Source organism: Lolium rigidum, chromosome 3 (assembly GCF_022539505.1).
Source record: "Lolium rigidum isolate FL_2022 chromosome 3, APGP_CSIRO_Lrig_0.1, whole genome shotgun sequence".
NCBI lineage: Eukaryota > Viridiplantae > Streptophyta > Magnoliopsida > Poales > Poaceae > Lolium > Lolium rigidum.
In genome coordinates this window covers 394,174,600-394,192,787 of record NC_061510.1, presented here as the reverse complement: position 1 = coordinate 394,192,787, position 18,188 = coordinate 394,174,600, and positions in this window count along the sequence as shown.

The following is an 18,188-nucleotide window of genomic DNA, read 5'->3' as shown; positions in this document are numbered from 1 at the left end:
ACCTCGAACAAATTCATCATTATAAACCGGGGATCAGGTTGTAGCAAGTCTATATCTACTAATAAAGGAGCTAAGGTTTCTGCCAAAATACTAATAAAGGAGCTAAGGTTTCTGCCAAAATTTTCGTCTAACTTTTCGTTGGACCGTTTTACCCTCCCACCAAATCGCATAATACTTCACATTTGCCACAGTACCGGTTAAGTTTATACCGTTTTTGTCTTAATTTTTGGACCTTCCTCCCCGCCCCCGTCCCACGCCACCCGAGACGCGCGTTGCCACCGGAATCTGCCCGTTCCTGCTCGCACGCGCGGAGAAGAGGCGCCGGAGGGCTGGAAGGAGGAGAAGCGCAGCGTGTGCCCTGCCACCGAAATCTGCCGCCCGTTCCTGCTCGCCACGCACGCGAGAAGAGGAGCCGGGGGGCGTCGACCTCTGGGAACAATGAAGAGAAGGAGCAGGCGGGACTGCGTCGGGCGGCCGGAAGGAGGAGAAGTGCGGCGAGGGGATCGACCAAGGAGGACATGGAGGCGCTCGGAATGGAAGCAGAGAGATGAGGCGCTCGTGTTGGGGAGAGACTGCTCACGAGGAAGAGCTGCGAGGGCGCGAGAGACGGAAAATGGAGGCAGCCGGCGACGTGCTGAGGCGACTAGAGGTTGGCGACCGCTAGGCGGTGCGCGCTCACGAGGCTGGACAGAAGGGAGAGAGAAGGGGTGAGGGAAAGAGAGGCAGCAGCCTCGCTGCGCTGTTTGCGTGCCTGGCGGCGCGTCTGAAGGACCACGAGGCATTGCTAGGGCGAGTGTCTCGTGCGTGCAAGAACATGAGAGGGTCAGCCACGGTTGGGCCTTGGCCTACCTGGTGGCTGCTGGGCACTTTGGTCTGTCTTATTGCTGGTCTAACACACGTGGCCCAAGCCCAACAAGGCAACGTAACAAAAGTTTTAGTTTCACAGCGTCCGGTCGCCCTGGCTACGAACATGAAACCAGGCCACAACCTGATACGTACAAACGTTTAGTCCCACCCTGCTCCCTTGCACCGTTCCCTACCGGTTTATATACGTTTGCAAATAGCTTGGAGTATCAGCAAGCAAGGGTGGTAATCACCAAGCAGACCCACCATTATATGGTTGCCTATGGGGAATATCTTGAATCAACAAGATGGGGGTTGTTCGGCAAAAAAGAATAAAAAAGGCGGAGCTCATGTCCGACGGCCCGATACAAGAGATAGAGAATAGAATGTCGGATGCCGCCATGAATACCCCCTCCAAGGAGCAGCTGGTAGACGCGCCCACGAACACCACACGGGGTGTTGCTGGCGCCGTTGCCATGCCGACTGATATGGGGAGCCATAACATGCAAGGAAGTTGTTTCCTGCATGGTGTCCGTTGCCATGCCGACTGATAATGTAACCTCGCCCGTGGTGTATCCTAGCATAAGGTATCCGTTGCGAAGCACGGGCATTGTCCTAGTCCTAGCTAATGGAGGGATACAAGATCACCCCCCAAAATCAGTGGATCATGAGAAGGTAGCATGCGCACTAAGCAGGAAACTGGTTGCGGAGCCAGGTCCTAAGCTAGCTCCTCCTCTCCTAAGTTAGGCTGGAACAGCTGCGTCTTGCAGACGAACCGGGGAGTGAAGATTGTCTTCATCTGAGCGTAGTTGGTGATCGGGGTGCCGACGTACTGACGGTGCTTTGGGTACCGCTGCAATCGACAAGGAACACCTGTTAGTGCGGACGACATTGACATGTATATACTTTCAGATCGATGAGGATTCGTACCAGGATGTACTCGTCCGCCGCCCCTTCGTCACCGCCGTAGAAGCAGCAACCATCTTCACTCCAGTCGAGAATGCGATCGGATTTCATCTTCATGATGACGCTCCACTTCGTCCTCCAGTTTCTGATGTGGTTGTATAGCTGAAGAGTGATGACATGTACGCCGGTGAATGCAAGAACATCCACGGCTACCTTCTTCATCTGCTGCTCCTTGAATCCCATGTTGAAGCAGACGCCGCTACCGCTACGGACGAGCTGAACCAACCTGTTCAGCACAAACTCTGATAGCTCAGGTTTCCAAACCATGGCTGGTTTGCTTGCTATCAGAGATGGCTGAGCATTCACACTTGCTGTAAATAGATCAGGGGAGCCCAAAGGTATGATAGCCTACATGACAAACACTATCAGATCAATGAACTACCACATGGAAATCCTTAAGCACTATCAGATCAATAAACTACCACATGGAAATCCTTAAGCAGTAGCAGATCTATGAACTACCAGTACCACATGAAAGAACAACGAGGTAGGTAAGATCGTCCTTATAGTCAAAGGAGCCACACGCAGCACCGAGGTAGGAGAAGCAGGGGACCATGACGGAGATGCAGCAAGCACCACCGTCCCTGTGGAAGATGCAGGCAGCACCACCGTCCCCGTCGTAGAGTCAGATGGAACCTGGAAAACCTCCACAACCTCCACCGGCGACGAAGGAATGTCCTACAATGGATTCGTCCAGACCCCGATTGTGTACCCATAAGATCTAGATCTAAGTCTAGGGTTTGCAGAAGCTTACCACAACCGAAATCATCGACGCACACGAAGAAGACGACCATCCTCCGCGGCTAGTAGCCGCCGCCACAGCCACCGTCGCCGCCGCAAGCCTCGCCGACCGTGCGGGTGAGGTAGAGCCGGCCATGTCGCTAGATTGGGGATGGTGGATGAGCTCGAAATGGGGGATTTGGATTTGCCGGTGAGAGAGCCGCCCCTATATACGGTGGCGAAAATTCAAGCGCGGTGACTGAATTCATGGCGCCGAGATTTCGCCGTCCCGCCCGCCATCTCCCACGGTGGCTCTGCGAGGACACCGCGTTCTCCACTTCTGCGGAAACGGGGGTGGCTCGCTAGAAACGGTCGAACCGGGCGTTCCTCCAGGGCCTTGCCCGAGGGTGCTTTGAGAACCGGTTCCCGCAACAACGTGGCGTGGACCAGGAACCAAACGAACCGAAAAAAGCTGAGCCGATGCGAGCTAAGGGACATGCAGCCTACCAAACGCGTTCTACATGATCACTGGCTGCCTACATGATCACTGGCTGGTCTGTTCGGCGCAACAGTGAACGGTGACTGGTCCGAGGGAAGCTTCCGAATCGCACAGGTCCCGCAAGGAACGCCACTGACGTTCCGGGCCATGCCGAGGGAGGGCGGGGCTGACCAGTGCGACAAACCGCCGGTTGTTTACATCGCGAGTATATATAGCAGTACCAGGCACTTACCTCGAATGTACAGCAATAGACCACGCTAAGCATTCACAAACTACGCTAATGTCTCTCCTACCCATCAGGATGCAGGTCACTGAAACAATCGTTTTCCTCGGGTTCGTCCTCCTGCTCCTTGTCAATCGCAACGCCACGCCCTGCCTGGATGCATGCATGTGCAGTGCTATTGCTGCCTCATACGACTTCCATGTATACCCTGTTGGAAGTAGAATGCTATCCTAGTTGTATACGTCCAGGACTCTACATGTAATCGTATTGTACAAGCTAAACACCGCATTGTGTTGCCCATGTAAATAGAGATCAAAGGGATATTCAACAAGAAAAGTATGCTCAGGATGTTTTTTTTTTTTTTGAAACAAGGGCAAAAACTTTGCCCATTACATTCAAGATGTTTTGGCTCGTGTTAGGATGACTTATTGTTCTGGCTCCCCAACACCTCTCGCCTCATCTGAGAAGATCACTGCAGGGGGTATCTTACTCTTACCCGCCCTGACATATCTTATGTTGTCAAAAAGGTTTGTCAGTATTTACATGCTCCTACTACAGTACATTGGATAGCTGTTAAGCGATACATTGAGTTTTGGACTGACATTTATGAAATCTAAGTCTACATTTATGAAGTCCAAGTCTACATTAGTCAGTGCATTTTCTGATGCAGACTGGACTGACTGTGTGGATGATAGAAGATCAACTGGAGGTTTTGCTACGTTCTTTGGGCCCAATCTCATCTCACGGAGCGCCAAGAAGCAAGATACAGTTTCCAGGTCAAGTACTAAAGCAGAGTAGCAAATGCAACATCAGAAATTATTTAGGTTCAGTCTTTACTGAAAGAGCTTGGAGGCCGAGTGACTCAAATACCATGCATTTGGTGTGATAATCTGGGAGCTACATATTTATCTGCAAATTTAGTCTTTCATACTAGAGCTAAGCACATTGATATAGATTTTCACTTCGTCAGAGAACGAGTGTTCAAGAGACAACTAGAGATACGGTTTATTCTCTCCAAGGATCAAGTTGCTGATGGCTTCACTAAACCGCTTCCTGTGCGAAGTTTTGAAGAGTTTAGATTTAATCTCAACTTGACAAAGTTATGATTAACGGGGGGGAAGTTGGAAGTAGAATACTATCCTAGTTGTATACGTCTAAGATTCTATATGTAATCGTATTGTATAAGCTAAGCACCGCATTGTGCTGCCCATATAAATAGAGATCAAAGGGATTCGGGATATTCAACCGAGTATACCCTCTACCTATTTGTTTCACATACCCAACCGGAACCCCAAACCTTGTGTTTTGGTATACTCCAATATCTCATACTAAAACTATTGGCTATATTGAACAAGGAGGAAATCATGTACTATCTGACCTTTTGATAATCAATGTCGATGAACATATGCATTGAATATGGAGAATCCCTTTGAATTTATACTAGTGGGACAACTCTTATTGCTACATTGTAGTCATACAACTTCTATTTCATACAATTGGTTGAAGAGCGCATCTGATGCATGCTAGAAATTCTAACGCAAAAGAAAAGGCATGCTAATATTGTGTTTAATATAGAAAATAACATGATCATATCTTTTTTTTTCTTTCAAAATGGCGAGCTCCGTCCCTACATCAATAGATGCAAACGCCATTTTCATTTTGTTTCAAGTATTCAAAGTTTTGCATTACTAATCAGATAAGGTTGAGACAAGTATCAACCAACAAAAATAAAAAGCAATAGAAAGCTATCTATTTTCAAGCCTACTAATATGTCACCATTCAATAGCTTGGAGATAGAAGTCCTGAGTAATTATAACCCAGTAATCATAGGTTCCCGCCGATCCTCCTGGAGAAGGTAGGCCCAAGTTTGAATCGAATGAACAACTCATCGAATAACCATGAAAAAAATAGTACCCCTGTGTTTGTTAAAAATAATGTCATTCCTGCATGTCCAAATGGAACAACATAAAGGGGAAACACCCCATCCAAATAATTACCAAACATATTAGTAATATTAGCTGGTGGCGGTATATTATAAGTGAAGAATATCATGCGCCAAACAATCTATGCAAAAGGACAAGGAAGAAATAAGTGTAGTGTAGTTTCCTTAGAATCACAAAAGCAACACTTTTGACACCGGGACATTTACATTAATAAAAGCAACATAAGAGGGTTATAAAGGCATTTCGTATTAAGCCCCCTAGGCGGACTCATTGCTCGAAGTTCAGCTTCTTCAACGATGACAAAGCAATTACTCTCACTATTCTGTACATGCATGTTACTGCTTATTTAAATCCAAATCATGTTAATTAACGAATGCCATGCACATCTCCTCCACATCAAAGATCCTCTTAGTCTGGGTGACTTGTGGTCATTTGGGAAAGCATTGGGTCTTGATCCATGGAACTATTTGCTCGATTTCACTGAGCTTGCCAATATAAGAAGGTGCATGAAAGAGTCAATTAGGCATACTTTGGATAAGATAGTAGGCGAAGTGATATCATGTATATTGGCAAAAAGAGCTATACAAGGACTATTTTGAAGAGCAAGCCAAGCAAAAAAATGTGTTCGGGGCGCCCAAAATTTCAAACCACTTTCTTCATGTTGGTGGAGATAGCCCCTAAAAATCGAACCTTATAAGCCAAGGCCGCCAAGTACTCTCCGCCCGGAGATAGTTTCCAAATGATATCATCCTCTATATATGTCATCATCAAGGTGCATGGCTTGGAGTTGGATCCAAAGGTTGACAAATTGCTCCATATGCGAGCAAACGAGAAGCCCACAAGATAAGATGATCTTCGAGATCCACCCATTCTCTTGCAAGGACTTGTTGACACACACCGTTTTCCTTTTTACAACACATGGATGAGAGGGGTGATGTCTTTAGGCTTGGACCCATTTAGCCAAGGGGCATTCCAAAAAGACGTCTTTTTCCTCATCTCAACTGTGATTGTGGTTGTGGCGTAGAAAAGGTCCACGTCCACCTCCAAGCAAGGGTGACCCATACCAATCCAAAAAAATTCGTGGTCCTTCCATTCAAACCACAACCATCTCAACCTTTGGGCCCGACATTTTTTCTCAATGTTTAGAACACAAGGCCCCCAAGGGACTTGGGACGGCATACCGTTTCCCAATTCAATTACTTTGCATTTCCCTCCTGTGACCTTGTCGGTAGCCGAACAAAGAAAATCTGTCTCAATCTTTTTCATGTTATCTGTGACATTCGGGAGGATATTGAGAGGGGTTAAGAGATCCCTTGCAAAAAGAGAACAAATTTGACTAGGGCGGTGCAGCCGGCCGTGTTTATAAATTTTCCATTTCAAGTGGGAATTTTCCCGCAATTTTATCATCAAGGTGCTGAAAATGTACTCTTCAAAGTAGTCAAATCGATACTAGCAGCCCAAGGTATTTGATCGGAAAGAATGCCCACGCCACCGGAAGGACTTCAAGGATGTTATCTAAGTTGACGTGGGCAGAACTAACATAAATTACACTGTTAAAGGTTAGTGCAAAGACCAATGACTCATCCAAATGTGAATGTCTTCCTCTAATGGGGCAAAATCGGAGTATAATGAAGTTCCCAAGATGCTACCACAGCCGGAAACTTGTGAAGTAAACCGTGCATGGTGGCAAGGTCAAGTAACTGTTGGTGAGCGTCAATGCCGTGGAACCAAGCCGTTGAAACATGCTATCTCCATTTAAGAAAAAGTCTCTGTTTTATCTAGATACTGATATATCTGCATGCATTTTTTTCTTATAGATACATCTGTATCGAAAAAATTAAGACACAAACAGAGAGAATAGTAACGTGTTACAAACAAATTACTTTTTTTTTTTGAAACGGAGGCAAAAGCTTTGCCTCATCCATTAATTAAGAAGAAAGTGCCCAATTTTTAGGAGAAAATTGGGCGAAAACCAACAACACACACAGGACACCCCGGCCAACCTGGCTACCCACACGGAGCACACACGCCATCGAGAAGAAAAGCCATCGATGAGGATGTCATCGAGCGTCATCGTCGTCACTCCTCCACGAGCCAGCGATTCCGACTTCACCTTAGACGACCGCCACCGAGACCTTCGCCGCGAACGACACTGGAGCCAATGTGAGCCTATGCCAAACAGTCGACCCCCAAGCACGTCGAGGAGGAGGCAGCTCCGACTTCAACCGTGACCTTCATAGGAGAAAGTTGCACGCCTTGCACCGACGCAAGCACCAATCAAGTGGCATCGTTGCCACAAGTCGCCTCGCAGCTCCGACTTCACCATCGCGGCAGGGGTGACGAAGGACATGCCGCAACTCCGATCCGCTCACCATTGTCATCGTTGCCACGCAGCCCACGACGCCAACACCAACCATCTTCCACGGGTCCCTCCGACCAAAGCAGCTCCAAATCGATGCCCCCAAGAGGGAAGACGACACAATAGCGCCGCCACCGACCGATCACGGCGGATCTAGGGATTACCCCGGAGCTTTTCCAGACAGGGTGACAAAACATCACCTCGGCGATGCCTTCAAGAAGGAAGCGACGCCCGAAGCCGTCGCCATCGCCGGCCTCGGCCAGCTGCCGGCCGGCCAGCCACCGAGGACAAGGCATTAGCCCAGAGCTTATCATGTCATCCTGCTTCATGCTTCTGGCCAGACCACCTCCCTTCCCGCAACCACCGTGCCCCTCACGGCCACCCCAAACCTCCCGCAGCACTCCAACACGCCCCTGGGAGGGCTGCCACCGGCATCCTCGCGCGCCACTGGAGCATTCCAACCGAAGGAGGAAAGCCCCCCCCCCCAAGCAGCGACCACCACCTCCGCATCTCCTCCCTGCGCACACCCGGCCAGGCCCCGTCTTCCTCAGGTCCGGCCGCCAAGCAGCAAGGCGAGCTGCCCAGCAACCGCATCTGCCCTGGCCCGCCTGGCCCAAGCCGAGCCCAGATCGGGCCCGCATTGCCGCCGCCAGCCGCAGCGCCCGGGCCGCCGCGCGTAGGGCTCCTCCTCCGCGCCCACCAGCATCAACCTCCCCAGCGCCACCTCCTGCTCCAGCCGCCATGGACGCCCGCAACGAATCCCGCTGGCACGGGTTCCCCAATCCCGTGTGCAGCCCCTCCCGGCCGGAGGAGAAACGGGTCCTGCCGCCGCCGGCTCCGCGCGGGCTTTGCCCGACGGAGCACACCGGCGACGGCAGAGAAGGAGGTGGGTGGGGTTGCGGTGGTGGCTGGCCGGGATTTGCTCCGCCGCCCGTGTCACCCAGGGGAGGGAGCGACGCGGGGGCCTCTTTTTGACTGGGTATTGTCTATGTCGCTGTTACAAACAAATTACAGTTTTCTAGAGCGAATCAATCTCCACCTAGTTCTCATGGAAGCACCTTTTCTGTTGGATCGAAACCGACGATTTTTTACGCACGAAACAAAGTTCATACAACTGAAACCTGACGCACACTCCACATGGAAGGCCTGACAGGGGATCCCTCGAACCGGCTGGCATCGTTCACTGTCTGCCTTGTCTGTTGGGTGCAACAGTGAACGATGAGTACAAAAATCCTCCATGCAACTAACTTATGTGACTTGTCCGACGGAAGCTTCCGAATCGCACAGTCCCACACGGAACGCCGCCTCTCGCGCTCGGTCGGTACAGGCGGCAACCACCGTGATGGAGGGCGGGGATGGCCGGCGAGACAAACCGCCGGTAGTTCGCATCGCGTGTGTATGTAGCAGTACCAGGCACGTACCTCAACTATACATTCATAGACTATGCTATTCATTCGCGCACTACGCGAATGTCTCTCTCACCGATCATGATGAAGGTCACCGCAACAATCGTTTTCCTCGGATTCCTCCTCCTGCTCCTCGTCAATCGCAACGGCGCGCCCTGCCTGCATGCATAGGCAGTGCTATTGCTGCACCATACGACTCCCATGTATATCCAACCGGAACCCAAAACCTTGTGTTTTGGTATACTCCAATATCTCATACACTATTGACTATATTGAATAAGGTGGAAATCATGCGTGCTATCTTACTTTTTAATAATCAATGTCGATGTGACCAACATATGGATTGAATATGGAGAATCCCTTTGAATTTATACTAGCGGGACAACTCTTATAGCTACATATTGGTAGTGTAGTCATACAACTTCTATTTCATACAATTGGTTGAAGAGCGCATCTGATCGATGCATGATAGAACTTCCAACGCAAAAGAAGATGCATGCTAATACTGTGTTTAACATAGAAAATAATCGGATCATATCTTTTTTTTTCTTTTGAAATGGCGAGATCCTATGCATCAATAGATTCACACGACATTTTCATTTTATTTCAGGAATTCAAAGTTTTATATCAAGGATCAAATAAGGTTGAAACATGTATCAACCAACAAAAAATGAAAAGCAATGCGAAGCTGTCCATTTTGAAGTCTACTAATATGCCACCATCCAGTAGCCTGAAAATAAAAGTCATGAGTAACCGCCAACAGCCGGTTGCAATCATAGGTTCTGCTGATCCACCAGGAGAAGGTAGGCCCAAGTTTGAATCAAATGAGGAGTTCGTCGAATAACCTGTAAAAAATTAGTACCCTTGTGTTTGTTAAAAGTAATGTCATTCCTGGATATTCAAATGGACCAACATAAAACGGAAACACCAGTGTGTATCCTAGATTTGTCATTCTTCTCTAACCCATTCAAACAATTACCAAACATATTAGTAATATTAGCTGGTTGCAGTATGTTATAACTGAAGAATATCATGCACCAAATAATTTGTGCATAAGGATTACAAGGAAATAAGTATTGTATAATTTCCTTAGAATCACAAAAGCAACACTTTTAACACTCCACCCATTTATGTATACTAAAAGCAATATAAGAGCATATCCACCGGCGAGCTCTAAATTGTAGCCGGCAGCGATTTGGGGATTTTAGAGAGAGAAACTGCTTACACCGGTGCTCCCAATAAAAATCCACGTCATCCCGAGCTCAACAAAATAGCGGCGACCCCAAAGGAACCCTATGGGAAGGGAGGCTATCGGGGGGCGCCGGCACGACTGGCACAACAACTCCACTTCGGATTTCCATTCTCTCTCATGGCCTGGCACACCCATCACACTCACCTTTTTTTTTTTCTCTTGGGAGTTGATTTGGGACACAACCGGTGTGGGAAATCCAAAAAAATAGCCAGCGTCGGTGGCCGGCTATGTAGCCAGCATGTATGTTACCTGTTAGGGTAATAGACTTGTTGTATTACCAGGGGTCCAAAGGCCACAATATATAGTACATGTACATGTGCAAATATGCAGGAAGCCCCCTAACATATGGGGAAACTACAATATACAAATATATACATCTAACACCCCCCTCAAACTCATGGTGGATCCACAACACTGAGTTTGGAGAGTAAGAAATCATGTTGCGCTCGGGTTTGTGCCTTTGTAAAGAAATCCGCCAACTGCAAGTCCGAAGGCACATAATGAAGCGCAAAAACCTGAGCCTGCACCTGAGCACGTGTATAAAAAGCATCAACACCAACATGCTTGGTAAGCTCATGCTTGACCGGATCACGTGCAATACTGATAGCACATGTACTGTCAGACAAAAGTTGAGTGGGTGTTGCAACAGACACCCCAAAATCTGCAAGCAACCACCGTAACCAGGTCACCTCAGCAATCAACAAAGACATAGCCCGCAGCTTAGCCTCAACACTCGAACGGGAAACCGCTACCTGTTTCTTCGTCTTCCAAGCAACAAGCGAACCACCAAGAAACACACAGTAAGCAGAAAGTGAACGACGACAAAAGTTGAGTGGGTGTTGCAACAGACACCCCAAAATCTGCAAGCAACCACCGTAACCAGGTCACCTCAGCAATCAACAAAGACATAGCCCGCAGCTTAGCCTCAACACTCGAACGGGAAACCGCTACCTGTTTCTTCGTCTTCCAAGCAACAAGCGAACCACCAAGAAACACACAGTAAGCAGAAAGTGAACGACGATCCGTAGGATCACTCGCCCACGTAGCATCCGAGTAGCACTGGAGCTGGAGAGAGCTGGAACTAGGAAAGAAAAGGCGACGAGTGATCGTGCCACGAAGATAACGAAGAACACGGAGAAGATGACTGTAGTGAACGGTGGTAGGAGCTGAGAAAAACTGACTCAAAATGTGAACATGATAAGAGATATCAGGACGAGTGACAACAAGATAAACAAGACTCCCAACAAGATGGCGATAACGTGTCGGATCAGGAAGAGGATCACCATCAGTAGGACGAAGCTTAACATTAAGCTCCATAGGAGTCTCAACCGTGCGCTCATCCCCAAGAGCAGCACGAGCAAGAAGATCCTGAATATACTTTTTCTGAGAGATAGAAAATCCATCAGAAGTGGAGGAGACCTCAATCCCAAGAAAGTAGCGAAGAGGACCAAGATCAGTCATAAGAAACTGATCACGAAGACGAGCCTTGACAAAGGCAATATACTCAGGATCATCACCAGTAATGATCATATCATCAACATAGAGAAGGAGAAGAGTGCGTCCACGAGGAGAAGTGTGAACAAATAGCGCTGGATCATGAAAGCTAGGAGAGAAACCAGCAGCAGTCACCACAGAGGTAAAGCGCTCAAACCAGGCACGAGGGGCCTGTTTCAGGCCATAAAGAGAACGCCGAAGACGACAAACCATCCCATCGGGAACAGAATACCCAGGAGGAGGCTACATGTAAACCTCCTCACTCAACTCGCCATTAAGAAAAACGTTCTGAACATCAAGCTGGGACACAGACCATCGTCGAACAGAAGCAACAACAAGAAGAGTACACACAATGGTCATATGAGCCACAGGGGCAAAAGTCTCATCATAGTCACAGCCGTGCTCCTGCTGAAAGCCACGAGCCACAACACGCGCTTTATAGCGCTCAATAGATCCATCAAAGCGGGTCTTAATTTTATAGACCCACTTACACGTGATAGGACAAACACCAGAAGGGGGAGAAACAAGATCCCAGGTGCCAGTGCGCTCAAGCGTAGCAATCTCCTCAGCCATGGCAAGCTGCCATTCAGGATGGCGCTCGGCATCCCGATAAGAAGTCAGCTCGGAGACAACAGAGAGACCATACTGACTAGGAGTGTAATGGTCTGGAGCACGACGCTGGCGAACAGGCCGTGAAGAGGGAAGCTCATCGGCGGAAGACGACTCATCAGAAGAAGAGGAAGAAGGAGCAACAGAGGAAGGGTCCGAAGCCGGAGAACGAGGAGAACTAGGGGAACTAGAAGGAGGAGAGGATGGCGCCGAGGTCGAAGGGGGCGCATCAGAACTAAGAGGTCGAGGAGAAGGGACAGCGGGAGGTGCATCAGGAAATAGAAGAAAAGATATATCATCCACCGGGTAAGTACCAGAGGTGGGGCGAGGATAGAAGGGACGCGTCTCATCAAACGTGACATCACGAGAGATGCGGATCCGACGACCAACGGGGTCCCAACAGCGATAGCCCTTATGCTCATCACTGTATCCGAGAAAAACACACTCAACAGACTGAGCGGTCAGTTTGGTGTGTTCACGAGGAGGTAGGAGGACATAGCAAACGCAACCAAATAAACGAAGAGTCGAGTAGTCTAGAGAACTACCAGAGAGACGCTCAAGAGGAATGCCACCTTGAAGGGCAGCATAAGGCTGAATGTTAATTAGGTAAGTCGACGTAGCGACCGCCTCAGCCCAGAAATGCAGCGGAAGAGAGGAAGCAATCATCATAGCACGGGTAGTCTCAATAATATGATGATGCTTACGCTCGGCGACACCATTTTGAGGATGCGCGCCGGGACACGAGAACTGAGCGAGGGTGCCCTGCTTAGAAATGACACCACGCAGGTGCTGGGAGATATACTCACCTGCAGAATCAGCACGAAACACACGAATAGGCGTGGAATACTGAGTACGAACCATGGCCGCAAAGCACTGATAAATAGAGAGTGCCTCACAGCGAGAGCGCATAAAAACAACCAGGTGTACCGTGAAAAATCATCAATGAATAAAATATAGTATCGATGGCCCCCTTTTGAAGCAAAGGGAGCCAGACCCCAAACATCTAAATGAACTAAATCAAAAGGTCGCTGAGATACAGACACACTAGTAGGATAGGGAAGCTGAATCTATTTTGCCTAACCTACAACCCTGACAGTTTAAAGACACATCTCCTGAGACAGACCCCAGAAGACCACGACGGACTAATGGCGATAAACGGGAGCCACAAAGGTGACCCAGACGATGATGCCACTGCTGAAAAGAGCCAGTGATGGAAGCAACAACCGCATGAGAACTGGCAGATAAAGTGTCAGCGGATGGAACGTGAAGCCAGTCTAACTCCCATAGCCCCGGAGACTCAAGGCTGCAACAGCTAGCTCCAACCAGGGCATGTGTACGGCGGTCCTGAACAGCACAAGAATCAGCATCAAGAATGACGCGACAACCAGAATCAGTAAGCTGACTAGCAGAAAAAAGATTCATCTTAAGACTAGGAACATGAGAAACGCCAGGAATAGAGAAAGAGGGAGTAGAGAGGGTGCCTCGACTGGAAACAGGAAGAGAGGTACCATCAGCCGTGATAACACGGACATGAGAAATAAGAGAGCGACGAGCAGAAAGAATAGAAGACGCAGAAGTCATATGAAAAGAAGCTTCAGAATCCAGATACCACGGGGATGACGTACCTGACTGTGTAGAAGATGTGGTCGCGCGGTGCCAGAAGAGCTAGGCACAGAACCATCAGTACCCGACGAGGAAGAGCTTGTAGCCGCGAGCAGACCACGAAGACCACGGATAATGTCCTGATCAAACAGTGCAACTGCAGAAGATCCTGAAGAACCAGCCTGCTTATGAGCATGGTACTACTGACGTAAACTGGGATCCCTCCTCCAACAGCTTATGGTTTTCATTGCGTGTGTTCACGCGTATCATCCCTCCGGGGGTACGGCGCTGCCGTTTATCTATATTATCCGCTGCGAAGGTTCTTGTGTTCATCAAGGATTGTTTAGCTCAGGTTTGAGGCGTATCGATTCATCGATCCGTTGCTTGCTGGATTCGTTCCCTCTTCTCCAGGCTGCGTTCATCGCGTTGTTGGGAGGATTTACTACTCCAGGTTCTCGCTGTGAAAGATCGGGCATCAACCAAGGAGGATCCGGTGGGTCGCTCCCTTATCATGTGGTATCAGCTTTCTGGGTTGCACACGACGAGGTTTTGTTGATCGATCTCTTTGGATCGGTTTGCATCGGAGAAGATTGGCTCTAGATCGGAGGAGTTTGGCCCTCGGTCGAAGGAGGTTCGTTGGAGGAAGTTTGGTGTTGTTTGGTGCAGTTTGGAGGTCATCCATGGAGGTTTCGGAGGTCAAAATCGCGAAAATTCGCGTCTGAAATCGGGAAGAAGAAGGCGTTTCGTGACGCGCCCCGGTGCCAGGGCGGCCGAACGGACCCTGGACCGGTCGGGACGGTCAACCAGCCGGTCAGCCGGGCTACAGACCGGGCCCAGCCGGCCCAGACCGGGCCAGGTGCTGACGCCAACCGGCCCAGACGCGCGACCGGCCACCAGTCCGGTCTGACCGGGTTCCTGGCCGGACCGACCGGTCCCCAGGCCGGTTTGACCGGGTCCCAGGCCGGTTCAGTCGGGCTCTGAGCCGGGCAGTCTGCTGCTGTATCTGATTCTTCGGTGATGAAAACCAGTGCTGCTTCTGATATTTCTGCTATTCCGTCTGCATTACGTGTGCGTGCTCTGTTTTGGAAGGCATACATCTACTATGACTACCTCGGTATGAGGGCGGGTACACCCTTTGATGCTTCTACAATCAAGTGGAGGTTGTCTAGTTCCGCGACACCTATGGAATTTCAGATTTGGGAGTCACATATTGACGGTGGTTTTGAGAGATGCAAGGAAGTGGATAGTACGTTCGGTGGCCAAATTGAATTTGATCTTGCATACATGCGTGTTGATGATGTTGTGGCTAGTTGGTACCGTAATGCTCTCATAGTTCAGGGTATCATTGGTCTACGGTCTAGTTGGGCAGATTTCAAGCGGTTTCTACGTGATAACTTTAAGTTTGCAAGCTTGACTAAGCCGGTGGTGTGCTCTCACACTACCATGAAGGAGGTTGTTTCAGTACAGGCAGTCACTGAGGAGAGGAAACCTGGCTCTGATACCAAGAGCACTACTGTGACTGTTGAGAAAGATGTACCGTTGAGTGGGCTGAATATGCAACTCAAGAAGGTACAAGATGATGCTTGCAAGACAGTTGACAAGGGTCAGCGGTGGAGTTTGTTTCGGACTCGGTGCTTTATTAAGGGCAAGGGCTGCAAGTTGATGATTGATGGTGGTAGCTGTACTAATCGCATTAGCAAGGCGATGGTGGCAGCGTTGGGGTTGTCTACATGGCGTCTTCCCGAACCTAAACATCTTGAGTGGTTGAATAGTCGTGGTATGCTTGAAGATTACTCATAAGGTGCGTGTGCCATTTACGAGTTGATGACTATGTTGATGAGATCGATTGCGATGTGTTGCCATTGGAGGTGTGTGGATTACTACTTGGGCGTCCTTGGCGGTATGATCGCAATGTGACACATGCTTGGGCGAGCAAATACATATTCTTTTATGCATGGTGGAAAACAGCGGACTTTGAAGCCTTTCGGTGATGATCATATCAAGTCCGATGTGGAGTTAGTAGTGCGTAAGGAGAAGTTGCACAAGCCTAAAGTGCAGCAAAAGGTGCATGATGTTCCGAGCATTGATGTTGGTGATGTTTCAGCCATGCCTGTAGATGACAAGCCAGTTCTTGTTGGTGACAAGCCGGATGAAGCTACACTTGTTGTTGATGTGGATGTTGCACCATGTGCTACAGTTCCAGTTTGTGTTGATGCCAGTATAAAGACTGATGATGTTGGTGCTGATGATATGTCAGTACATGTGGCGCAGATGCGCGTGGGAGGAGTGGGAGGCGAGCATGTCAGTGGAGACAGTGGGCAGCGGCATTACCGTGCTAGGAGTACTGCAGTCCAGTTTTCCGCGACACCGCGGATGCATCGAGGCAAGGATGGACGTGTGAGACATCTATGTGGCCCATGAATTACACATCTTGTGCAGGGTCATGTGCAGCGACACAAATGTCCATCAAAACCTCGCAAGAAAAAAGAATTGGTGCCGAAGTCCAAGCTCATGTGGAGAAGAAAGGAGGCGCCAAGTGCTGTATCAAGTCGAGAAGGCCGTGAGGGAGGATGTGGTGTGGAAGGCAAGCAAGACTTGAGGATGGCGAGGACGTGTCATGTTCATATCACGTCACCTGTTCCAGAAGACCCTCACGCATTGGGGACAACGCTTCTTGAAGGGGGGAGGATGATATGGGCACGGAGTCCTATGTGGAGCCCAATTTCAGGACTCCACCAAGCTAGGTGGTACGCCATCGAGGATTCAGGAGTGACACGCTAGGACGACCTACGCCATGTAATAATTAAGTCTAAGGTTGTGTCATTCATTCTATGTTAGGAAATAATGTAGCCAGGTCATGTGGTGGGCCAATGAGGGTTAAATTAGTGTTGTGTTTGGTTTTGGGCCTGTCCAAACCAAACCAGGTCAGGGCCCGTGTGGGGCGCCCCAGCCTAGCAAGGCTGGCCGGCCATTTCCCCTCATATAAGGAGGTGGGATGGCTAGGGTTTAGGACAGTTCAAGTTTAGTCTGAAGATTAGGGTTTTCCCCATTGCGTGTGTTCACGTGTATCATCCCTCCGGGGGTACAGCGCTGCCGTTTATCTATATTATCCGCTCCGAAGGTTCTTGTGTTCATCAAGGATTGTCTAGCTCAAGTTTGAGGAGTATCGATTCATCAATCCGTTGGTTGCTGGATTCGTTCCCTCTTCTCCAGGCTGCGTTCATCACGTTGTTGGGAGGATTTACTACTCCAGGTTCTCGCTGTGAAAGATCGGGCATCAACCAAGGAGGATCCGGTGGGTCGCTCCCTTATCATGTGGTATCAGCTTTCTGGGTTGCTCACGGCGAGGTTTTGTTGAACGATCTCTTTGGATCGGTTTGCATCGGAGAAGATTGGCTCTACATCGGAGGAGTTTGGCCCTCGGTCGAAGGAGGTTCGTTGGAGGAAGTTTGGCGTTGTTTGGTGTAGTTTGGAGGTCATCCATGGGGGTTTCGGAGGTCAAAATCGCGAAAATTCGCGTCTGGAATCGGGAAGAAGAAAACGTTTCGCGACGCGCCCCGGTGCCAGGGCCGGCCGACCGGACCCTGGACCGGCCGGGCCGGTCAACCAGCCGGTCAACCGGGCTACAGACCGGGCCCAGCCAGCCCAGACCGGGCCAGGTGCTGACGCCAACCGGCGCCGATACTGTGCCGCCCAGACGCGCGACCGGCCACCAGTCCGGTCTGACCGGGTTCCTGGCCCCACCAGTCCGGTCCCCAGGCCGGTTTGACCGGGTCCCAGGCCGGATCGGCCGTTTCCCAGGCCGGTTCAGCTGGGCTCTAGGCCGGGCAGTCTGCTGCTGTATCTGATTCTTCGGCGATGAAAACCAGTGCTGCTTTTGATATTTCTGCTATTCCATCTGCATTACGTGTGCCTGCTCTGTTTTGGAAGGCAGACATCTACTATGACTACCTCGGTATGAGGGCGGGTACACCCTTTGATGCTTCTACAATCAAGTGGAGGTTGTCTAGTTCCGCGACACCTATGGAATTTCAGATTTGGGAGTCACATATTGACGGTGGTTTTGAGAGATGCAAGGAAGTGGATAGTACGTTCGGTGGCCAAATTGAATTTGATCTTGCATACATGCGTGTTGATGATGTTGTGGCTAGTTGGTACCGTAATGCTCTCATAGTTCGGGGTATCATTGGTCTACGGTCTAGTTGGGCAGATTTCAAGCGGTTTCTACGTGATAACTTTAAGTTTGCAAGCTTGACTAAGCCGGTGGTGTGC